General features: G+C 42.2%; 1 protein-coding gene across 1 annotated transcript in view; it reads left to right on the forward strand.

The window, feature by feature from the left end:
• Positions 1-26,219, forward strand: part of SYT2 (synaptotagmin 2) — a 371,992-nt gene that overhangs the window by 309,482 nt on the left and 36,291 nt on the right. The window lies entirely within an intron of this gene.

The raw sequence follows: 26,219 nt of genomic DNA on the forward strand, positions 1-26,219 counted from the left end.
ATCACCACAGGTCCTGATGCTGCAGAGAATGGGGACATGCTGCGCTGGGACAGGTTAAGAAGAAGAGAAAAGGGGCGAACAGGGGGAATGGGGTGGGGCTTGGTTCTGTGTGTAGAGTAGTTCCCAGTGTGTTCCTTATTTGTGTATAGTAGAGCTGTGTATGTATTCATGTGTACAGTAGTTCCCAGAGTGTTCCTTATTTCATACCTCCCAACCGTCCTGTTTAGGGCGGGACAGTCCCGTTTTTTTTAACCCCTGCCCCGCCCCCACGGGCTGGTAAGAGATTGTCCCGGTTATGACTGCAGTGTCACGGATTGTTCTGGCTTGTCCCACCCCCGAGTCCCGCCTCCGTCCTGGTTGGGATACAGTGAAGCCAGGGGGCGGGGTGCAGCGTTCTCCTCCTCTCCAGCTCCTGGGCTGTCTGCTGCAGGGCCCGCACCTCCCCCATCCCCTCCCCTGGGAGGCAGAGCCCTTCCTCTCCTCAGGCTGACATGGCCCCCACAGGTCAGTGCTACCATGTGGCTGCATCCTGTGCCGAGCTCCAGTGTCTCCCCACGTGGATGGATGAAGAAGCAGTGCAGAGTGTGATATGCTCTGCACTGCCCCTGCACAGCAGCCCCAGGGGATCATCAGCCTCGGTGCAGGCAGGAGCTCTCCAGCTCTGCTACATCATCCCCTCCGTGCAGAAGCAGCAGCAGCTCCCTGCCCCCACCTCCTCCTGCTCCTCACTGAAGTTCGCCTGAGACCGGGGAAAACAGATGGTGTTTGAAACATTTGGGCGCTCTTAATATTGATAGATCGGGACTACTAAGAGGTGGCGATACCTAACATGTTTTCTGATTTATATCAATTTTCTAGACCCCTGTGGCACTTAAACTTTAGGTTGACTGGTTGATCCTACCACATTCTGCTATACTACAGTGGCAACTGGCTCATTGTAACAGATCTTCAGAAATTACAGCTCTTCAGTCTAAAGACCCCCATTGCTCCATGATGACATCATGCACCCCAGCTGTTACATGCCACCAGCAGCTTTGGCTGTGGCTTGTAAAGGGTTAACACCTGCAATCGGTGCCAATACTGATCATAGGTGTTTGCTGCATTATGCATCATACACTGGCTGCTGTACCATGACGTTGGGGAATGTTATGCTGCAGTAAGGGGTTAGAGGACATCTACCATCAGAATTATTGATGGTAGGTGCTTATTACTGACCTCCTCATCCTGAGGTGCTGTGTAAGGACTCCCTGACTGCCGACTGAACCCCAGCAGATTTGGGGCGTGGCCAGGGTGAGGTTAGGGGCGTGATTAGGGTGTGGCTTACAGGGAAAAATCGCCGCGGCGCGCTTCTTGTCCCTCTTTCTCATCTGAAAAAGTTAGGAGGTATGCTTATTTGTGTAAAGCTGATCTGTGTGTGTAAATGTATGGATGATGTAAAGCTGTGTGTGTAACTGTATGAATGAAGCAGAGCTGTGTGTTTACCTGTATGAATGAAGCAGAGCTGTGTGTGTACCTGTATGGATGAAGCAGAGCTGTGTGTGCTGTGCTTTAGTGTGACCAACAGGGATATTTTAATTTAATATATTTTCCCTTTTTGGAAGTCTAAATCTGGGGTGCATCCTATAGTATAGTCCAAAAATATGGTAAGTAAATATGCCCCTTAATGTGAACTAAAGTTAAAATCATTACATAATCCCACACATATAGTATCACTGCATCCGTAACAACTCGTAGAATAAAAAGTCAGAAAACAAATCTGATGACCCTGGGGAAATTCTTGCTAGAAAGGAGGGAATTAATACCATCGGGTGGGGACTTTGGACTGGACTTCAGTCAAATTTGCACATCTGGAGGTCTTCAACAATTCAACATATGAGCTCCTTTGGAGATCTCCTTCTCCCCAGACAATACTACATAGATTTCTCTTTTGCTATTAAAGCCCCTAAACTTCTCGTCAAAAAGATGTGAAGACATATCTGTTGGGATGGTGGTATTTTGCATGTTGTGGGTTGCAACTAACTCTCTTAATTGTGCTATTTGAATGATCATTGTGGGGGGGGGGGGGCGGTTGTCATACTCTTTCATGATGTCTGCAGAGCTCTTGACCTGTCCGGCTACTGCCAGGTTGCCTACAACCATGATACATTTGTCCCTCACTTTTTGTATGGAGAGAATGGATGAGAAATGTGCCAAGGTCTGGATCGGGAGGTTTAAGGGGGTAATGTTTGCTTTCTGCCTAGGTCTAGAGAGTAGGAACCTCCAACTAGCAATTCCTGCCTTGATGGTCGGGGTCTGTGAAAGGGAAGGGTTCTTGGGTATGGAGTGAGCCAAAAGCATATGTATAAGGGGTAATTTCTGGCTAACTGAAGGCTGGGGAGTACTGTCACCATGCTTTGATCTGGGAGATATGAAAAGTGGTAGTACCAAATTAAGTTTGGGACCCCCATCCCTCTTTTGTCTTTTGGCTGGTACAGTATTGAGGCAGCATTCCTGGGCTTAGATCCTTTCCAGATGAAATGTAACATTTAATTTTGTAGTTTATTGAGTAAGGAAAAGGATATTGGGACCGCCAATGTCCAAAACCGGTATATTACCTTTGGTAGCACGAACATCTTGTACATCATTATTCTTCCCACCCAAGAAAGTTCTATTTTGACTATTTTCTCAAAGTCCTCTTGAACTGTTGCTATTAGCGATGTGATGTTTACCTCAGCCATTTTGTGAATTGGAGATACCAATTTAATGCCCAAGTATGGGATTAAAGAATCTTTCCATAGGAAGGGGAACTCTCAAGCTATGTCAGCTTTCAGTGAAGCAGACATATTAAAGCCCAGGATTGATGATTTACTCTCATTTATTTTATAGTATGAAACCTCCCCAAAAGCTTTTATCTGGTGATTAATTTCTCTTAGTGACTGCGGGGGCTTAGTTATCAGGAGGATAGTGTCATCCACATATAAACCACTTTTATGTTGTCGTAGCCCTGCACTTACTCTCGAGATGTTTGGGCTAGACCTAATCGCTACTAATCGATGGCAGACATCAACAAAACCATTTTACGTGTGCCATCTGAGGATTGCCTGCCTTTAGTGAAGCCAACCTGGTCATTGTGAACTAATGTGGGTAGAATTGTGAGGAGGCGTTGTGCTAGAAGTTTGGCGAAGAGTTTGCTATTACAATTTAATAAAGAGATTGTGCAAAAATTGGCTGGGTTATAATTTAATTTGCCCGGTTTGGGTATGGTGACCGCCGTCGCCTGTAGCATCTCTTCAGGGAGATTTCGCTCCTCAGCGGCCTTTGTGAATGTGTGGACCAAACATGGTACCAGCAGTTTGGCAAATATTTGATAGTATTCAGCCATCAGGGCCTGGGTTTTTTTTCTTTCTTTGAGGATTTAATTACCTCTTGAAGGGAGAATTGAGTAATGTAATCTGCTCCTCTGTGAGAGTCGACAGGTGTAATTTTTTTGGGTAGTGGTCTATTAATTTTTGATTCGGGACCTGGGTGTTCCTGTCCTCCTGCAAATTATATAATTTAGAGTAAAAGGAGCCAATCTTGTTTGCTATCTTAGTCGGGTACATTATTTTGGACTGTATTTCCCCTTGGGAGAGTAGGCAGGGGATTTCTCACCTTGTTAGCTATAAGCTTTGATGGCTTGTTGTGAGATATGCACTGGGTGGTTTTGAGGGAAGTGAAATATATATCAAAGTCTTCTATCAGTAATGCCCTTAGCTGATGTCTCAGCTAGAAGAGTTGGTCATGTGCTGACTGGGAATGTCCCTCCCATATCTTTCTCAGTGTCTGCAATTTTAGAAAATATTTAGTTGGTCTTAAGTTCCCTATTTTTATGGTGTCTGGAATTAAGTTCTATCATAACCCCCCTAATTACTGCCTTGTGTGCTAACCAAAGATTAAATGCTTCTGTGCCATATCATATCATTAAGTTTGAAATATTCTTGTACAGCTTTAGCAACAGCAGACTTGTAAGAAGAGAGATTCATTGTTACGTCTTATCCTAGGCGGGGCATCTTGGTGTGTCAGTTTCCGATCCAGTGTGATCGGCACATGATCAGACTGCATTGCCGTCCCCACTGAAGAGGCTCTGGTCCTATATAGTGATTCTCTGCTAGGAAAAGATCTATCCTAGAAAAGGACTTACCGTATATACTCGTGTATAAGCCGAGTTTTTCAGCACAAAAAATGTGCTGAAAATCCTCACCTCGGCTTATACACGAGTCAATACAGCAATACAGCACTTTAAAAAAAATTTACTTTTATACTCACCCTCTGGCGGCCCCGATGCACAGCGTGGCTCCCCGATGTCAGCGTGGCTCCTCTTCTGGCTTTCGCGCCTGTCTTATTTCTTCGGTAACAGCCTGCAGGGCGCGGCCATGTTTCCTCTCGACCGGCAGGAGCTACTGATGTCATACTATGCGCCTGCTGGGAGAAAATATGGCCGCGCCCTGCAGGATATTACCGACAAAAGAAGACCGACCTGGAAGCCAGTAGATTAGCCTCTCTGACATCGGGGAGCTGCGCTGTGCATCGGGGCCACCGGAGGGTGAGTATATAAGTTTATTTTTTTAGTGTTGGGCTGGCTGTATACTACAGGGGGCAGGCTGGGCTGGCTGTATACTACTGGGGACGTGCTGGGGTGGCTGTATACTACAGGGGGCAGGCTGGGTTGGCTGTATACTACTGGGGGCAGGCTGGGCTGGCTGTATACTACTGGGGGCAGGCTGGGCTGGCTGTATACTACAGGGGGCAGGCTGGGCTGGCTGTATACTACAGGGGGCAGGCTGGGCTGGCTGTATACTACAGGGGGCAGGCTGGGCTGGCTGTATACTACAGGGGGCAGGCTGGGCTGGCTGTATACTACAGGGGGCAGGCTGGGCTGGCTGTATACTACAGGGGGCAGGCTGGGCTGGCTGTATACTACAGGGGGCAGGCTGGGCTGCCTGTATACTACTGGGTGCAGGCTGGGCTGGCTGTATATTACAGGGGGCAGGCTGGGCTGGCTGTATACTACTGGGGGCTTGCTGGCTTTATACTGGGGGGGGTCTGTGACCAATGCATTTCCCACCCACAGCTTATACTCGAGTAAATAGGTTTTCCCAGTTTTTGGTGGTAAAATTAGGGGTCTCGGCTTATACTCGAGTATATCCCTAGACGATGCATTCATGCATCTGAACACGTCAAATAGATGCTCAGAATCTATCCGAGCATTGAGCGTTGGTCTGGGATCTATTGTGACACTGCTGACATCCAAGACACCATCTGGGGCTATATACACTGTTACTTCAATCCCCTATACAGGCGGTGAGTTTGACTTCCCCTGTGCCTATATCTTGGCTGTCGATGGAGTGTGCGGTTGCACTGCTATGGACAGTTCAGGGAAGCAGATGATTATGGAGAGTGTCCGGTTACCTAACAATGAACAAAGGGTAAACAAAAACCAAACCTCTACAGCAATGTGGGGTACAAAGGAAACACAAACCAAATAGGGTAAGGGGAAAGGCCCTTCACAAAGGATGGTAGACTACTAACGTTAACCTGTAGAGTCTAGCTACCTGATTTATCACAGGGTAAAGTTTACCTGGATGTTCTCCTTGACCTCACATCGTCAGTGGAGGAGCATCAAAGGGTCAGATCACTAACCTTCATCCTCTGTCTGAGGACCTTTCACCACAGTGGCAATTATGTCCATAGGAATCTTGATCCCAAATGTTTGCAGGAGAGTTGGGCCTTCTTCTGGCCTGCAGACGATATCGGTACTGCCATCTTTCTGAATGAGAAGCTTCATGGGAAAGCCCCATTTATAGTCTATCCCTGCATTCCTCAAGGCAGATGTTACCTGTGAGAATCATTGCCTTGCCTGTAGTGTGGCCTGTGAAAGGTCTGCGTAGATCTGTACATCCTCATATGTACATATTCTTATATTGGCATCTCTTGTAACTTCTTCCAGTAAGTTCTTTGGTCTAGGCAATCTGTGGACCCTGTCGATAATGAGCTCTCGAGGAGAGGTGTCTGGCAGGAGAGACTTGATAATGGCGGTAATATATGATTTTAACTCTGACTGAGGAACATTTTCAGAGATTCCGCGGAATTTCACATTGTTCCTTCTTTTTCTGTCCTCTTAGTTAGCCAGCTCGTTTGTAATTGCTCATACTTCTTCCTCTAAGTGATAATGTGAGTCTATGAGTTCATTATGAGATTGCGTGATTTTTCCCATTTTGGGTTCAAGAGTGTCTACTCTGCCCCCCAGCTCTTCTACAGATCCATATCTTTTATTTGCTAAGTACGCCATGTCCTTATGTATCAAGCTTTTTAGCGCTATCAGCATTTCTTTTACAAAGATTTCGGGGGCAGGTTGCCCAGAAATGGGTATATTTGCCGCACTCTGGGGACTCACTCTGCTGGAATCCAGATGGGTCCTCTGTTTCTCCGGACTTGCTGAGGCTGTGGTCTGGGTCTATACCAGGGTTCTCCCCAGCCTCTTGCTTCCTGTCATCAGCTACGCCGCTTCTCTGTCCGGAGCATCGCCCAAGGCTTTTGAAGGTAAGTTATCATCATTCCTGCGGTCCGCTGCATAAGAGGATGTATATCCTGTGCAGTGCAGGGAGCCACCATCTTGGGACCTCTAGAAGTCCATGAGTTTAGAGACCATCCTTCTATGTTTAGGAGCAGTTCAGAAGGTGAACTGACTTGCTGGATGCGCTAAGATTTAAAGCTGGAGAGGTTCTCAGACAGAGCTTAGCAGCAAGCATCCTTCTTGGAACACAGGCAGGCCACGCCCCAAAAATATTAATTATTGAACCTGCACAATGAAAGCTGTAAAACAAAACTTTTAAAAACCTGCCAAAAATTATGATTTTTACCTATTTCATCCTACAAAAAATACAATAAAAAATTATCAGAAAAAATAACTATTCCAGAATGATATTGGTGCACAGTACTACATGCCCTGTAAAAATAAGCCATCAACCAGGTCTGTAGTCAAAAACTATAGATTTTTCCCCATATAAGGTTTTATTTTGAGAAATTTAGTAAAACGTAAGAAAAAATATCTAAATTAGGGTATTCATGTAATTGTATTGACCCATGGAATAATAAGATGTTTATTAGGCTATACGGTTAAAAAAAATTAAAAAAAATCAATGATATAATTTATGCTTTTCTACTCCTCCATGTCCAAAAAAGTTTAACATTTTGCAGTCGATATCCTCTAGATAAACAAGGTCATTATTAAAAAGAAGTGGCCCCAATACTGACCATGGTGGCACTCCCCTGGTAACATCAACCCAATCTGAGAATGTTAATAACAAACCTATGTTTTCTGTCACTATGCCAATTACTTAGTACCAATTACTACTACTACTATTATTATTAAATACTGTTATTGATTACTACCCAAATACACAGATTTTCCGCTGGTCCCAGCAGTCTCATTTTATGTACCAACCTTCTATGCGGCACTGTGTCAAATGCCTTTGAAAAGTCCAGATATACAACATCCACAGCATCCCCCAGATCCAGTCTGGAACTAATTCCTCATAGAAGCCAATCAGATTAGTCTGACAGGACTGATCTCTCATAAACCCATGCTGATGCCCGGCAATAAGGTTATGTACAGTAAGATACTTCAGGATAACATCTCTAACATGCCCCTCAAATATTTTCCCCACAACAGAAGTTAGGTCTCTAGTTTCCAGGATCGCTTTTTGATCCTTTGTTGTATATTGGTACCACATTTGCTATGCACCAGTCCTGTGGAACATAACCAGTCCTCAGAGAACTTCAAATATTAAAAATAACAGTCTGTCTATCATGGTACATAGTTCATACAGAACCCGGGGGTGTATGCCATCTGGGCCCAGTGATTTGTCTATCTTAGTGGTTGTAAGGCTGTGCCGTACCTCTTCCTGGGTTAAACTACTGACATTCCAAAGAGAATTTACATCATTCCGCATTGTGTCATTCACAAGGGGATTTTCCTGGGTAAAGACAGATGAGAAGGCTCCTTTATACTCTACAGATCAGGCCACTGGGGAAAAGTGAGGAAAAATAGCTGCAACTTATTCTGTCCCTGTTCATACTCTTTTCAGAGCCTTTCTCCCCCTCCATATTAATGCAGGAGATTACTGCGGGTCAGGTCAGAGAAGATGGGGTTGTAGGGTGATGGTGGCTGTGCTGCACTCTGTATACAAAGAGTGTGGAAATTAACATTTAAATTAAATTAACATAGGCATGTGTATACAGCGTTGGGGAGGGGGGAAGCATTTGAATTTTCGCCTCAGGCAGCAGAAAGGCTAGAATCCGCCCTGGTAGTCACACAAGATATTTCTATAGTTATACAATCTACTATAGCTTCTGGGTTCACTGTTATATGTTGCAACTGTGCTAGTTCTGACAACAAGCCGGGACCAATTTGGTATGCTTTGTGCAGCGCTATGTAATCTATTGGCGCTATATAAATAAATTATTTTTACCAATCCCTACAGAGTGCACACATTGAGGCACATTTGTGCGCTTGATATCCTGCATCTGTCTCTTCCCCACTCAGGTCTGACAGAGTTCACCTTCTCCTTCCTGGTGCATATAAGTGCTTGATCTTGCAACACAATTTGAAAGTTAAATCCCGCGCTCAGTCCGAATCAGTCAGATCGTCATATGGCATGCTCCCCAATTTCGCATAAAACCAGCGCAGCTGCGCCAAAATTTGATCGAGTGTGACACAATCCTGTCACAGGCGTGCAAAACCCGAAAACATCAGAAAGTCAGACGAAAGTGCAACCGCGGACCCTTAGTACATAAGCCCCATTGTATTTTCATCTAGTACACTTTCTCAGCTCTGTCAGAACTGTTTAATATGTCACTAATGATATTTGGATATTTGAATAGCATACAGAACAATCAAATCAGATTTTAAAGTCTTAGACCAAAATAAGAATGATCTAGATCAGTGGTGGCGAACCTATGGCACGGGTGCCAGAGGCGGCACTCAGAGCCCTTTCTGTGGGCACCCGGGCCATCGCCCCAGCACACAAGGATCTTCCTGCAGTTCCAAGCAACTTAAAAGATGCTGCTTTCAGTCATATTTTGATACTTACTTCGTTACTAGGGACAGTAGGAAGAGGGAGAATGAGTAGACAGGGCCGAATTCTCTTTGGAGGACCTCCTGCTGGCCCCACAATTCTCTGTGTACAGAGGGACACTAGAAAGAAGCTGAAATGATGAAAAATTTCCAGCTTTCTACTACATTGCTGTCCCCAGGAGGCCAATATGATTGAAAGTTGTTGAAGAACAGGGAGCAATAAGTTACTGCTTTAATTTTTGGTTGGCACCTCGCGATAAATAAGTGGGGTTTGAGTTGCAGTTTGGGCACTCGGCCGCTAAAAGGTTCGCCATCACTGATCTAGATTATATCACGGCGGGCCAATCCTTGTGTCAAATGATGAACCGGCCTAATTTAACTATGTTGATGCGGGGTACATGTTCAGGAAGCCATATCCCAGATTTTGTAGACAAGAAAAAAAAATTGATTATATAAGGTTGGTTTTCAAGGTATTTGAGAATGGATCATTGGAGTAGGGCATTTATTCTTGAAGATTTGTTTGATCTGTATAGTGCTTTAGCTTATAGTCAGAACTATAAAATTAGTGCTCTACTCCTTATACTGTCTGTCAAATGGCGAGAGCCTCTCACCACCTCTTCATGGACTGGAAATAAAAGATATCCCCGACTCCTTGCATCGCCAATCATCCTCCTTTAGTGGGTTGAAACACAATCCTCGTCTCGTCCGCGGTGTGTTCCCGATCCTACATCAGGAGGTATGCAAAAGGGAAATAGTATTTATTGTATATACTCACACATTCCAATATAAAAGCGTGCATATGGTAAAACCATAAGACGCCTAAACCACCTCTCCCGACCCCGTTTTCGCATATTCAGGCTTCTTCCAGGGCATGGTATTTGTCATCATCTCCCGTGTTTTTATACAAAAATCACATACACCGACACAAAACCACTTCCCCCCTAATTCAGGGAGACAAAGACCTTCCATCCGCATAAACATGATATCATGTATTGCCATACAAACGGATGTTAATTTGCATATAAAAATACAAAAATACACAAAAGCTTACTTACATGTAAACAAATTTTAAAAAACGAATTTAAAAAACTTTAAATGTTCGTTCAATATTCGTGCTTTACATATTAAGATCACCTTCTTCATTCCTATATCAGCATTATACAGTCTCGCTGGTTGATAGTAGTAACTATTACCAAGCCGGGACTGCATTGTCCAATCAGCTTTTGAGCTCGGTACACACCCCTCATCCACCTCTCCTCAGAAACACAATCTAAGCAATACTGAGTTAAGTGATGCACAGATTAGTGTTTTGAATAAAGGTTTTAAGTTTGCACCCAAACCAAAATTTAATACATTTCAAACGTATATTGATATTCACAAGTTTGTTAGAAACATTAATTTAAAAAAAAATTTCTTAACTAAACAACCACTTCACAACCAATCCGTTTGAAAACAACCACTTCACTGCTACCTAGCACTGAAAGTAACCAAACTCTAGATTCCGGATTAAAAGAAAAATCCTGCCAATGAGTGCATAGATGCGTTTAAAAGAGTAGTACTCAAGGATTTAAACAAAATGAAGGTTTACCGCACTGGTGACAATTTAACCCCTAGGCACACCAGGACGTTATAGTACGTCCCCGGGGCTAGATGCTTAGCGCACGGGGACGTTCTATAACGTCCTGCTTCTGGCACCGGCTCACGAACGGAGCCGGTACCAGAAGCAGCGGCTGTCAGCTGTCTAGTACAAGTCGGCTCCGATCGCGGGTGTTAACCCCTTACACGCCGCGGTCAAACATGACCGCGGCGTGTAAGGGTGTTTGCGCTGTGGATCGGATCCCCCGTGCCGCTTACCGGGGGATCCGATCCACTTCTGGGCAGCTCCGAGGACTGGCATGTGCCCCGGAGCTGCCCGGTCTCCATGGCAGTCAGACCCCTTCCGGGTCTGACTGTAAACTGTCTGAGCATGCGCAAGCTTGCTCAGACAGTTTACACTGCTCTACAATAAAATAGTATATGTAGAGCAGTGTATTGAACTTAAACCAGTGATCAGAGCATCACTGGTTCAAGTTCAAGTATGTATAAGTAAAAATATGCAAAAACACTTAACACTACACATTATAATAAATAAAAAATAAATACATAAAAATATAAGCCCCTAAAATGTCACTTTCCCATAAAAACACTTAATAAAGTATAAAAAACACAAAAACACAAAAAACCCTGCATATTTGGTATTGACGCGTCCGTAACAATCTGTATAATAAAACAGAATCGTTACTGGACCCGCACGGTACACGCCGTAGAAAAAAAAACGCAAAAATGTTCCGAAAAAAGATAATTTTTAATTAATACCCTATAAAAAATGCTCTAAAAAGTAATTTAAAAAATGTTATGCACTCCAAAATAAGCCCACTAAAAAGAACAACTCTTCTCGCAAAAAATAAGCCCCTAACTAGATTTGTCAGCCGAAAAATAAAAAAGTTATGCATATGAAAAGATGATGATGCTAAAATGAACAAGATTTTCTCCAAATCGGTTTTTATTCAGTACAATTGAATAAAATACACAAAACCCCCACATATTTGGTATCCCTGCGTCCGTAACAATCTGCATAATAAAACAGAATCGTTATTAGATCCGCAAAGTTAACCCCGTAAAAAACAAAACAAAAAAAAGCTCCAGAAAAAAGATCATTTTCAATTAATACCCTATAAAAATGCTCTAAAAAGGGATTTAAAAAATGTTATGCACGCTAAAATAAGACCACTAAAAAGAACAATCCTTCTCGCAAAAAATAAGCCCCTAAACAGATTTGTGAGGCGAAAAATAAAAAAGTTATGCATATGAAGGACGGTGATGCTAAAAGTAACAACATTTTTGCCAAATTACTTTTTATGCACTAAAAATGGGAAAAAAATAAAAAATCTATATAAATGAGGTCTTTTTGTAATCGTGGCGACCCATAGAATAAAAGTAATATACTATTTTTATGGTATGGTAAACAGCCAAAAAAAAAAACCCCATAAAAATCTTCCTGAAAAGTGATGATTTTCATTTCCTCCACCAACAAAGAGTTAATAAAATCTCACCAATTAGCCTATAGATTCCCCCAAATTACGTACCAGAAAAGTGCATCTCATGTGGCAAAAGAAATAAGCCCCTATAGGTCCACATTAAAAAAAGAAAAAAATTATAGCCTGTACAATGTGACATAGCAAATCTGATCTGGATGGCGCCTCCTTCCCTTCTATGCCCGGCCGTGCGCCCATACAGCAGGTTACCACCACATATAGAGTATCCGTGTACTCGGGAGAAATTGGGTAACAAACTTTGTGGAGCCTTTATTCATTTAATCCATTGTAAATGTTTAATTTTCCACCCAAAATGAGTGTATTGTGAAAAAATATTACAATTTGCAGACTGCACCTCCATTTTGTTTTAACCCCTATAAAACACGTAAAGCGTTAACAAACTTCTTAAAAGTGGTTTTTCATACGTTGAGGTGTGTAGTTTCCACAATGGGGTATTTTACGAGTCCCACTATTATTTAGGCCTCTCAGTGTCAATTAGAAGTTGAGCAGGTCCATCTAAATACAGGTTTTGGTGATTTTACAAAAAATTTGAAAAATGATACCTAAATTCTGAGCCTCATAACATTCTAGTAAAATATGTGGAATCTTAAAAAACCATGCCAACATAAAGCAGACATTTGGGAAATGTAAGTTATGAATTTATTTGGGAGCTATGACTATCTGCATCAAAAGTAGAGAATTTAGAACGTTGAAAATAAAGAATTTTTCCAAATTTTTGCCAAATTTAGTTTTTTTTCATAACTAAACACAAAAGATATCATCCAAATTTTTAAACTAATTTGAAGTACAATGTGTCACGAGAAAACAATCTCAAAATCCCCTGGATATCTCATAGCGTTCCAAAACTATAACCACTTATAGTGACACAGGTCAGATTTGAAGAATGGGGCCGCGTCCTTAAGGCCAAAATAGGCTGTGTCCCCTAGGGGTTAACTAAGGATGTTATTATTTTAAAACCTAGCGGATAAATGGGGGGGGGGGGGGTGGTTATACTTAATAAGGATGATTATGATTTGGAGATGAATAGACTATTGGGGGATTTAAACACATACCAAAAACTCACCTACAACCCTACTGAGAGATACAAAAAAGAATTATATCCGCTATTACAGGAAGCTCGAAAAAATAATATTATTAATCAAAAATAATATAATTATCTATCAATCAAATTCCCTAGGATTCCAGTGATATATTATCTTCCAAAAGTGCATAAGAATGTAGAGAAACCCCCGGGACGACCTATCGTCTCGGGTATAAATTCCCTTACCAGCTGGCTCTCCGAATATATTGATTTTTACTTGCAGAGACATTTCACTAAAATTAAATCATTTCTAAAAGACTCCCAGCAAGCTATATATTTTTTTTTTTTAAATATAGAACTGGGCGGTGGTACACCTTTCTTGTGTAGCTGTGATGTTACATCCCTATATACCTCTATCCCACAAGATCTGGGGGTAGAGGCAATTAAAAAATGCCTTGAAAATGATAAGGAATTAACATTGGAACATAAGAAATTGATCATAAAAGCTATTGTTTACTGCTTGAAAAGAAATTACTTTTGGTATGGGGGAAATTTTTTTAACCAAACAACCGGAACGGCTATGGGTGCGAAATTCGCACCCAGTTTCGTGAATTTGTATATTGAGATATTTGAGGAGGAGTTTATTTACTCCACTACGAACCCTTTTGAACAATATACTGTATACAAGTGTACAGGAGGTATATTGATGATTGCATCATTGTGTGGCTGGGTACTTCTATTGAGTTTGAAAGATTTATTAAGTACCTCAATACAAACAATTTTAATCTAAATTTTACCTACGAAATTGATCCCAAAAAAATCTATTTTTTGGACCTAGAAATATACATAGAAAATCATAAGATTCTAACTAGAAATCATTTTAAAGCCACTGATGTAAATAGTTTCATTGAATTTAATAGTTGCCATCATCGCCCCTGGATAAACAACATACCAAAAGGCCAACTAAAAAGGATTCAAAGGAATTGTAGTAAACAGGAGGATTTTTCCGCACAGGCTGAAATCATCTTAAATAGGTTAAAGGAAAGGAACTACACCAGCGATATTCTGGGGAGGGCATATGAAGAGGTATCTAACAACAGACAAAGAATTTTTGAGGAAAAGAAAGATAAAAGTGTTACGAACTATTGCAGGGAGGCATTGGATGTCAAAAAAATAATAGAGAAACATTGGCATCTCATAACAAGGGATCCGGTGTTAAGTGAAGTGGTCACCACTAGACCTAAGACTGTCTTTAAAAGAGCACATAATATTTGTGAGAGAGGGAACCACAAAGGATCAAGGGATGCAAGGATTCTATAGTTGCAAAAAATGTCAGGGATGCAAGTATAGAAGTTGGGTGGATAAAGGGGTAGTAAAGGAATTCAATACAGACAGGAACTCACCCACATACAAGATAAAAGATTTTATAAATTGCGATACTTGCGCCATTATTTATTTGATTGTTTGCCCATGTGGACGCAAGTATGTTGGGAGGACGGGGAGAAAGCTAAAAATTAGAATCGGCGAGCATGTTAGAAACATAAAAAAGGGTTTAAAGACACACAGTTTGTCTGCCCACTTTCGGGAGAAGCATAACCAGAACCCTAAAGATTAATTTTTTTTTGGTCTGGAAAGGGTTGAGGCACACTGAAGGGGAGAAGACCTAAACAAGAAATTGAATGTCAGGGAAGGTTTTTGGATTTACCACCTGAACACCCTCCAACCATATGGCCTTAATATAGATTTTGAACTAAAAAGTTTTCTTGTATAATTATTTTAGTAATCACCCAAATAATAATACCTTTTATTATAAAAATATATCCCCCTCCTCCATCTACATATACCCTTTTTTTGCAATGATGTTTGTTATAATTTTTGCATCTGTGTTTCTGTTTATGAGGAGAGGTGGGTGAAGGGTGTGTATCGAACGCAAAAGCTGATTGGACCATGCAGTCCCGGCTTGGTAATAGTTACTACTATCAACCAGCGAGACTGTATAATGATTCAATGCTGATATAGGAATGAAGGAGGCGATCTTAATATGTAAAGCACGAATATTGAACGAACATTTAACGTTTTTTAAATTAGTTTTTTTAAATTTGTTTACATGTAAGTAAGCTTTTGTGCATTTTTGTATTTTTATATGCAAATTAACATCGGTTTGTATGGCAATACATGACATCATGTTTATGCGGATGGAAGGTCTTTGTCTCCCTGAGTTAGGGGGGGAAGTGGTTTTGTGTCGGTGTATGTGAGTTTTGTATAAAAACACTGGAGATGATGCCAAACACCATGCCCTGGAAGAAGCCTGAATAGGTGACACCTGGGTCGGGCAAGGTGGTTTAGGCGTCTTATGGTTTTACTATATGTGCACCTTTTATATTGGAATGTGTGAGTATATACAATAAATACCCTTTTGAACCTGGCAATCTGCACTATCCTTTTGCATACCTCCTGATGTAGGATCGCGGACACGGTAACGAGACGAGGATTGTGTTTCAACCCACTAAAGGAGGACGATTGGCGATGCAAGGAGTCGGGCATATCTTTTATTTCCAGTCCATGAAGAGGTGGTGAGAGGCTCTCGCCATTTGGCAAACAGTATAAGGAGTAGAGCACTAATTTTATATCTTTGACTCTGTGACTTCATGGCGTATACGGGAGTATGCCGTATTAGTGGCTCCTCCATATTTTGTATGTTACATTTTCCATCTTTCCCGGATATTTTATTATTTATTTCTGAGACCTATAAAATGGATCAAGACGTGGCCATGCAGGGCTGCTGCTCCTGCATGTCCTCAATGTATTGGATGATCACAGTGAGGATGTTTCTGCAAATGCCTAAGGGGCCTATTAAGAGATAATACTGATATTACGTAATTACGATAATCACATATTGTACACAGAGAGAGGAATGATATGGAATAATTTTATGTATTGAATTATTATTGCAAATAATTTTTATTATTGCAAATAATTATTGCTTCAGCATTTTAGCGTCCTGTTCAATGCATGATGAATAACAGTAAACATCTAATTTCTCAATTATTTTTAACAACACCATCTTTACGCCCCTTTCTATTGGATAAGATCACAGCAGTCTCCCTGAAACTTAGCAGGCTGCAAACCACTTCTCTGGGGGGTTCAATTGCTGATGGTTTTGGCTTGAAAGCACAGTGTACTATCTCAATTACTACTGCTATAACGCTGTACACTCCTAGTAAGGTGGTAAATACCTGGGTAATGACTGCTGGCAGTGAGTCCGCAGCCCATATACGGCCGATATACGTCCCTCATAGACGGCAATGGGCGTGCGGCACCGTACTGCTCCGTGCCCCGTGAAAAAATAGGACATGTCCTATTTTTTCAGGGCATACGGCGCTGTGCGCCATATATCCCTATGGAGAGGGGCGGGGGTGAGCAGCGCTCTCCCCCTCCTCCTCTCCCCGCACGCTGCCGTGTGCCCGCCGTGCTACGGTACGGCGGGCACCAGTCCTGTGAATGCAGCCTTAACGTACCTGGTGCTGTGGCTGTCTTCATCTCTTATGCTGTTTTTGGGATTCTGAGCACCGGATCTCCAGCTGCGAGCACCACCTAATCACATTTGAAACTTTGGATTGCTGTCCTCTCTTCCTTTTTCCTTCCAGAGCCTTAACACTAGATGGTCTAATCGTATTTGTAATGGTTGCTTGGAATTAAAAAAACATTATTATTTGTTATTGTAATGCTTGTTCATCTTCTATGCTGTTCCACACAGAAGAAGATGTGGGAGAGGCCTAGCTAGGCACATGCACAGTACTGACAGAGACAGTGATGATGCTATTGAGAACTGATTAGGTGAGCGTGGCTCTCTGTCTCCCTATCTCCCGCTACTTCCAACTGCTCCGAGACTTTCGTCGCCATCTTGGATCTCACCTCTGTGAGGAAATGCGGGCTAGATTCTGATTGTTTTGCCATCTTCTGACACCAATAACATTTTTATATAAACTGTAGGGAGCAGTATGAGGTGTCATATTTTGCAAAATAAGCTGACATTTTCATTGCTACTATTTTGAGAACCATGATCACTTTTTATTACATTTATGTGATGTAAAATGTAGTGTTTCAAATATTTGGCGTATTTACCTTTATGGGGTTCACCGCCGGCAATAACCATTTTTATATTCTGATTGGACATTTTTACTGTTTATTATGTTTTTTATAAGTTCTAGGGAAATGGAGTTGATTTGAATTTTTTTAAATTATTTTTTAAATATTCTTTTTTTACTATTTTTTAGACCCTCTGGGGTACTTTAACACTAGATGGTTTAATCGTATTTGTAATAGTTACTTGGAATTAAAAATACATTTTTATTTGTTATTGTGTTGCTTGTTAATCTTCTGTGCTGTTCCACACAGAAGCAGATGTGGGAGGGGCCTAGCTGGGCACATGCACAGTACTGACAGAGGCAGTTATTCCACAACTCATTGGCCTCACCTCAATACTACATCACTGCATTTAGAGTCTTTTTCTACCTGCTGTGTTCAAATAGTCCCTGTACTTACTGATCCCCAGCACAGCAGGATGTGTGTGTGTGTGTGTACAAGCACACCTATATGTTTAACCCCTTAAGGACCATGCCCTATTTTGTTTTTAGCGTCTTTATTTTTCACTCGCCACCTTCAAAAATCTATTAACTTTTTTGTTTTTCCATGTAAAGAGCTGTGTATGGGCTTGTTTTCTGCGTAACAAATTGCACTTCACAGTGGAGGTATTTCATATTCTATGTATACTGGGAAGTGGGAAAAAAATTATGAATGCAGTGAAAATTATGAAAAAACACATTTGCGCCATTTCTTGTGGGCTTGGATTTTATGGCTTTCACTGTGCACCCCAAATGACATGTCTACTTTATTCTTTGGTTCGGTACGATCATGGGGATACCAAATTTGTATAGGTTTTATAATGTTTTCATACATTTACAAAAAATAAAACCTCCTATACAAAAAAAAAATCTTGTTTTGCCGTATTCAGGCGCTAAAAACCTTTTCATACTTGTACGGAGCTGTGGGTGGTGTCATTTTTTTTTCATCTTTTAATTACGTTTTCAATGCTTCTATTTTTAGGACTGTACGGCCTTTTGATCAATTTTTTAAAATTTTTTTTATATTTTTCAAAATGGCAAAAAACGCAGTGAAAAGCCGTTATTATATTTTAATACATCGGGCGTTTTGGGATGCAGCGATATCTAATGTGTTTATGATTTTTACTATTTATTTATATTTATATGACTTCTAGGAAAAGGGGGGATGATTTAAATTTTTAGGTTTTTTTAATATTATTTTTTTTTCTACTTTTATTTATTTTTCCTATTTTTCAGCCTCCCTAGGGTACTTTAACTTTAGGTTGTCTGATTGATCCTACCATATACTGCCATACTATGTAATAGATAGCCTAAAACATGATAGCCTCGGATCTTTGTGTGACCCGAGGCTGTCATGGCAACGGATCGCCCCTCCCTTATGACGTCATGAGCAACGATCGAAGCCAATATGGTGGCGCCCACACACCACCGGCTCGTTAATGTCGCCCGCAGCTTTGGCGGCTGTGATCAAAGGGTTAACACCCGCGATCGGTGCTCACCAAAGCATGCACCCAGTAAGTATGAAGAGGGCTCAAACTGTGAGCATGACTGTGTCTTAGAATCACTTCACTCTTCAATTCTATGAGCACTTACAGGGGCCAACTTGACCAAATAAGTGAAGCGGGAACGCAGCCTGACAAGGTAATGTCTGTGCCAGCTCAAAAGGACTGAGCTGAGGGTCAAGATCCCACTATGACATCAAAGAGTGCACTCTTTTTACACTAACATCAGATAATTCCATGGATTACGACGGAACCTGTTCCTGTTCTATAGGATACAATAATAGCGTGACTAAGGATAAACCACAGGTATAAAGCGTAGATGTAAAGTGCTTGACAAACAGTGCTGAATAGAGATAAGTGAAGTCACATTACCAAAGGTAGAGTGCCGGGCTGGAGAAACCAGGTGCCCCACGCGTATCGCCCGTCAAGCGGGCTTCCTCAGGGGATAATAGGTGAGAATGACTCTCCTCCTTAAATACAAAACGGCTCTGTCGGAGCACGGAACGCTGGTTTGAAAACACACCCACTTCCGGGTACGTAACCGGAAGTGAGGTCAGTGGAACGCACTATGCACTGCGTGAAACGCAGCATGCGTTCCAATTGATCATGTGTGCATGTCACACTTGATAGGGATCGATTCGCCTGATAAAAGAGGTAAGATGTACAAGAGTAGCTTGCCGCTGCTCAAAACGAATGTGCCAGCACATGTATAAATAAAGAAAGGAAAATGTATTACTGAAGCATTTTGGACTTGTCTGTTCATAAAAGTCAACAGTAGATGACGGACACATATTTAATATATCAAACAACAGACTATAGGATTAGAGTAGTACAAAACGTACAGGTGCATGTGTCGGACACAAACAGTGTCACTTATAAGAGTGATGGAAGTCAATCACAAAGAATTATAGGTATCGGAGATACATAAATATCAAGCATAAAAACGACGCATGATATACAATGTGAGACAAGTTACAATGCCGAGTGATAAATACAGTAAGTCGTTCTGACGTCATATTAAATCCCAGAGAAGACTGATCTAGACCCAGTAAACACAGAACAAAGGACAAATATTCAGAAATTGAAGCAATGTATTCATACACAAACATCAATCATAAATACAAAATAATAGAGTTGTGCAAAAAGTGCAAGTGCATATGTCAAACATTGGCGACGTTATTTAGAAGTGTAGTGAAAATCAATCATGAAAATGGCCCTATACTGGTATATGTAATACACCAGCAAACATATATACCAAGAGAGAAACAATTGCCTGGATGCTCATCATATTGCATGAATATGTCAATGAATATGTCAATATGTCATATGTCAAGGATGAATGCGGCGCATAAAAAGTATGGATCGAGTTGCATTGATCCGTAAAAAACTGAGGGTGCAATATATCATGCAAGGTCAAAAAAAGGGGAAAAATCATATTGAGTCCCAGAAAAGACTAGACTGAACGCAGTGTACAAAGGACGGATATTGACAAATTCATGCAATAAATAGTTAATGCCTCTTTGATGAAGCAAGGAGGACGACGAAAACTGTAAAAGGATGCAATAAGTGTGGGCCGAAGCCCCCAGAACTAATATTTTCCAGGACAAGGCATATAATGCGCAAGCTAATAAGTGAGTAACAATGTGACAATGTAACAGACCAACGCTGATGTAGCTGCAGACAAGTCAGAATTGTAAAGGGCTGGCGAAAAGAAGGCGAACGTGCCCCGACAGAGCCGAATAAGTGAAACGAACCTATAAAGTGATGAATAAATAAAATACTGCAATAAATATGTCTACGTATATCAAAAAGGATCTTGAATTAATGGTCTATAAATACATTTCATAATATAAAAATATGCAATTGTTTAAAGACAGTGGCAGAACCCAGACTGGATATCAGGAAAGAGGTATCGTCTGATGGAAAATCCAAACAAAGGGGGAACTTGGAATTAGGAAGTAGAGGCACATGAGGCAAAGCAGGAGGGAAAAGAGGGGAGATTGGGGGGAAGGGAGGGGGGGAAAGAGGGAGGAATACATGCCTATTGCAAACATGGGTGGAAATATAGAGAAAACCATAGGGTACACTTGGATAATTGGTAAGTACGAAGTCCAGGTCAAGCGATAGTCCACTGGATCGATTCAGCACATGAGGAAAAGGCATCTTCAAGAAGAACAACAGGTTAGTGAATAGATGTGGCATAGCACCTAGATCCTAAGTGAAAAATAAAAAAAGGAAAAAGAGGGGAAAACAAAGCATGTTAGTTAATGTGAAAAACACACAAAAATGTAATAAGGGACCCAGTAGAAATGCACCGTAGGGGGTCCATAGGTGATGAAATATCTATGAGGACCAGGTGTAGTGAGGAAAGACAGGGGCTGGAGTATTGTGAGCTCACAAAATTGAGTGAATGTATTGGAACGCCCAGATATAAGAACAACAAAGAGAGTCTGGTGGTGAAGGGATACAGGATGAAATCAAGAACACATAGTGCTTCTAATGACGTGCAGATAGTGTGGGTGAAGACGCAAGAAGTGCCCACAGATGTATATGTGAATGGGAAGATGTGCATATTACTTATTTTTTATAATGACCTGTGAATAGTAGTTCCTCATTCAGGCCTTTTGGGGCCACCGTGTCCAAAAAGTATAGATCCACCTTGATTCGTTCCTCAGGAGTTGGGGGATGATGTTACCACCTCGAAAATTTTGTCGTACCTTCTCCAGACCAATGATACGAAGGTCCTGGGTGCGACTTTTATGGTGTCGTAAGAAGTGGGAAGCTACTGATGTGATAGTTTTGCCCTTTTGCAAGTCGGCAGCCGCGGTATTGATAGTCGATAGGTGCTTTTGGCATCTTCTACGTAGCTCTTGAGTGGTTTGACCCACATATAACTTTGGACAAGGGCAAAGGAAAACGTAAATTACTACCTTTGTTCTACAATGAATGTACTCTCTGATTCTAAACCTGCCATGGAGGGTTGGATCATCAAATTCTGTAGCCCGGATCATGTTAGGACAGATAGAGCAGTTGCCGCAAGGGGAAGAACCAAGTAAACGAGTTCCTCTGCCCAAGGAAACCGGGGGACGTTGGAAATGGCTGTTAGTCAGGACATCTTTTACATTTCTTGCACGCCGTGCAGTGAGTTGTGGTTTCTCTGAAAGAAAAGGGATGAGTCTTTCATCACTTTTTAGAATTCCCCAATTACGCTGTAAAATGTTGTATAGATCGCTCCACTGGTTGTTGAAAATGGTAACTAACCTTGGTTTGGAATCGGCCTGACGGATCTTAGGTTGGAGTAGATCATTGCGGTTGCTATTTTTTGCACGTGTAAAGGCTCCTGAGATGATTTTTTTCGGATATCCTCAGTCTCTGAAACGGGAAGTCAAGTCTCTGGCATGGAGTTTAAAGTCAGACTCAGCGCTGCAGTTGCGTTTCAATATCAGAAATTGTCCTGTTGGAATTCCATTCTTCAAATGTTGTGGGTGAAAACTGGAAAAATGTAGGAGAGTGTTAGTGGCAGTTGTTTTCCAAAATAATGAAGTGGAGAGAGTGGGGTGGTCGTAAGAAATAGTGATGTCCAAGAAATCAACTGCAGTTTCTGAGATATTGGAGGTGAGTCTGATGTGCCAAGGGTTGGTGTTGAGGTGAAGGATAAAATCCTCACATTCTTTCCTTGAACCAGTCCAGGAGGAGAATGCACATTTAGCGCCCATGGCTGTCCCTGAGACCTGTTTGTAGTATGTGCGGTCGAACACAAAATAATTCTGATGCAAGAATTATTTTGTGTTCGACCGCACATACTACAAACAGCCATGGGCGCTAAATGTGCCCCGTCCTATGCGAACCTGTTTTTAGGATGGTGGGAGGAGAATGTTGTCTATGTGTCCTTTTACAGTTTTCGTCGTCCTCCTTGCTTCATCAAAACTATTTATTGCATGAATTTGTCAATATCCGTCCTTTGTACACTGCGTTCAGTCTAGTCTTTTCTGGGACTCAATATGATTTTTCCCCTTTTTTTGACCTTGCATGATATATTGCACCCTCAGTTTTTTACGGATCAATGCAACTCGATCCATACTTTTTATGCGCCGCATTCATCCTTGACATATATATGATGAGCATCCAGGCAATTGTTTCTCTCTTGGTATATATGTTTGCTGGTGTATTACATATACCAGCATAGGGCCATTTTCATGATTGATTTTCACTACACTTATAAATAACTTCGCCAATGTTTGACATATGCACTTGCACTTTTTGCACAACTCTATTATTTTGTATTTATGATTGATGTTTGTGTATGAATACATTGCATCAATTTCTGAATATTTACACCGGTTCGATATATTGAATATGTGACCGTCATCTACTATTGACTTTTATGAACAGACAAGTCCAAAATGCTTCAGTAATACATTTTCCTTTCTTTATTTATACATGTGCTGGCACATTCGTTTTGAGCAGCGGCAAGCTACTCTTGTACATCTTACCTCTTTTATCAGGCGAATAGATCCCTATCAAGTGTGACACGCACACATGATCAATTGGAACGCATGCTGCGTTTCACGCAGTGCATAGTGCATTCCACTGACCTCACTTCCGGTTACGTACCCGGAAGTGGGTGTGTTTTCAAACCAGCGTTCCGTGCTCCGACAGAGCCGTTTTGTATTTAAGGAGGGGAGTCATTCTCACCTATTATCCCCTGAGGAAGCCCGCTTGACGGGCGATACGCGTGGGGCACCTGTGACCCCCCCGGTTTCTCCAGCCCGGCACTCTACCTTTGGTAATGTGACTTCATTTATCTCTATTCAGCACTGTTTGTCAAGCACTTTACATCTACGCTTTATACCTATGGTTTATCCTTAGTCACGCTATTATTGTATCCTATATTGGGGCTGGTAACTGGGGGATCATTTGTACTTCCCTAGTTTTGGGAATTTTAATTGTTTTTACCTCTATGTGTTATTTCATTAAATAAAATTTATTTCTTTGGCATAACATCTGTCTTTCTATCTGTATTATTTTGATTCATGGTTTCAGATGTTGGTAGCATTATTTTCCCAGGACCCATTTTCTTGGCGAATCCATGTTGATACATGTATAATCCCTCCAAAAGAGTGGAGAGGGCGTCGGCAGTAATTTCACATTGACGTCACTGATCATTTTGCCTTTCTTTTCATCCGTCCGCTTTCAAATGGTCAATAATCCATCAGTAGTGCTAAAGCCAAAAACAAACATGAGTTGATCCAAAACAGAGATGACCAGTAAATGGGATATTTGCATGTCCTCTGTGTTCTCTATCCACTCCTGCTTTTGCCTATCAATCCGGAAGCTTTTCGTTCCTTCTGACAGATGAAATGAAGGGGAAAACCAAACATAGTGGCAACTTCTTAGAGTGGTGGAGGGTGAAAACAGTATTATGGAAATAACAGGGTGTTCCAGGGAGACAGCGGTCAGTTGTAAGCAGCATGAATAGGCCGCTGAGTGACACAACGACAAATTCTGGTGGCAGCAGCAACATGGTAGGCCACAGAGGGACACAATGACAATGAGCGTGGTGGTGGCGGCAGCAGCAGGAGGTCAGAAAGGGGCACAAGTGTGGAGGTGGGTGACAATTCCAGTCCCTGGTAAAGATGGTGGGAGGCAGATGGAGAAACTGGTAGCAGATGTGTGGCATCGGCAGTTGGCAAAATCAGAATAGTGGCTGAGGCAGGTAGTTAGAATCCAGACTCATTTCTCAACATTTGGTGAAGTTGTCATGGCTGATCTAATCTGATGCATAAGAATTGTTTGGTTGAAATCCTGGCTGATCCAGGCCTGATTCATCTTCACAAAGGTCAGTCTCTCCACATTACGGATGGACAAGCGGGTTCTCCTTGGGGTAACGATGGTACCGCCGTACTGAACACCCGCTCTGATGCCACACTACTGGCTGGGCAGGAGAGCTTGCCCCGTAGTCCAGGGGATACTCTACCTGTGGTGGTAGAGGGCTGTCAAAGTAGGCCACCACTTGCTAGTGCAGGATCTTCTCCATGTCCTGCTGCTGGTGGCGGCTACCTTCCTCACTAGGTGGGTGAAGAAAGCTGTTCATTAAGGACTCCATACTTAAGCTGCTGCTTATGGAGCTGCTACTGCTCCTACCCCTCCATCTCCCCACAGCAGCCGTGGCAGTACTACGTGAGCGATGACTGCCAGGAATCCTCTGGTCAGACCTAACAGAGGATGGACAATGGCACACATAGGCAGCGGCCAACTGTTGCAGAGTATTTCTCTATAGTATTTCAGTTGTTCCTCCCTCTCGGCAGCTGGAAAAAAGGTACCCATTTTGGACCAGTAGTGAGGATCCAAGAGGGTGGAGGGCCAAAAGTCATCCCTATGCCGGATTTTGACTTTTCGGCTGTCACTAGTTAGCCGCATGCAAAGCAGCATGCGGCGGGCCATCTGCGCAAGTGACTCTAAGCGACTCCCGGCCTCCATCACCACTGTATACTGCTACAGTGCTTCTGTGTCATCTGCCTCGTCTTTTACCTCTACCTCCGGATGCTCCTGGTCCTTCTCTCCTGTCACCTGGGTAGAAAAGACACTAATTTCACCAGACTCTGCTTGTGGTCCAATGTCCTCCTCTAGTTTAGCCCCCACTGGACTCATGTGGTAATGAGATGTAGTCGACACTTCTCCAGTGCCCTGACAGATTTGCAGCATCTGTTCCAGAACATGAAGCAGTGGAATGACATTATTCATCCAGTAGTGCTGGCGACTGACAAATAAAGTGGCCTCTTCAAAGGGCCTGAGCAAACGTCAGGTGTCACGCATGAGCTGCCAGTGGCTGACATCAAAGTTACACAGGGGATTACTCCTGTCGGCTTGCATCATCACAAAATCATTAATGGCTTTTCTCTGTTCATACAGGTGGTCTAACATATGGAGGCTGGAATTCCAATGGGTGGAAACATCGCATATCAGGCTATGTTGGGGGAGGCCATTCTTGGATTTGTAAGAATGGATGAAGTACCGGGAAAACAAACTGGACCCTACGGTCAGATACTATATGCAGGGGGAGACCATGAAGCCGGAAGATGTGAGTGAAGAACAGGCTGGCAAGGTGAGGAGCAGATACAAAATTTTGGATAACCGGTCAGTTACCCAGATGACAGTATTCCCAGAGGAACAGGGAAGATCCTTGACAAAGTCCATGGCCACGTGAGTCCACGGGCAGCTGGGTATCGGCAATGGCATCAGGAGACCAGCGGATTTGAGTAATGACTTATTACGAGCACAGGAGGTGCAGGAACTCACAAAATCCTGCACATCTTGGACCAGATCCGGCCACCAATAGTAGCGGGAAATGAGGGCTGCACCCAAGGATGCCCAGCCACACGA

Source organism: Engystomops pustulosus, chromosome 2, assembly GCF_040894005.1.
Source record: "Engystomops pustulosus chromosome 2, aEngPut4.maternal, whole genome shotgun sequence".
Classification (NCBI taxonomy): Eukaryota; Metazoa; Chordata; class Amphibia; order Anura; family Leptodactylidae; genus Engystomops; species Engystomops pustulosus.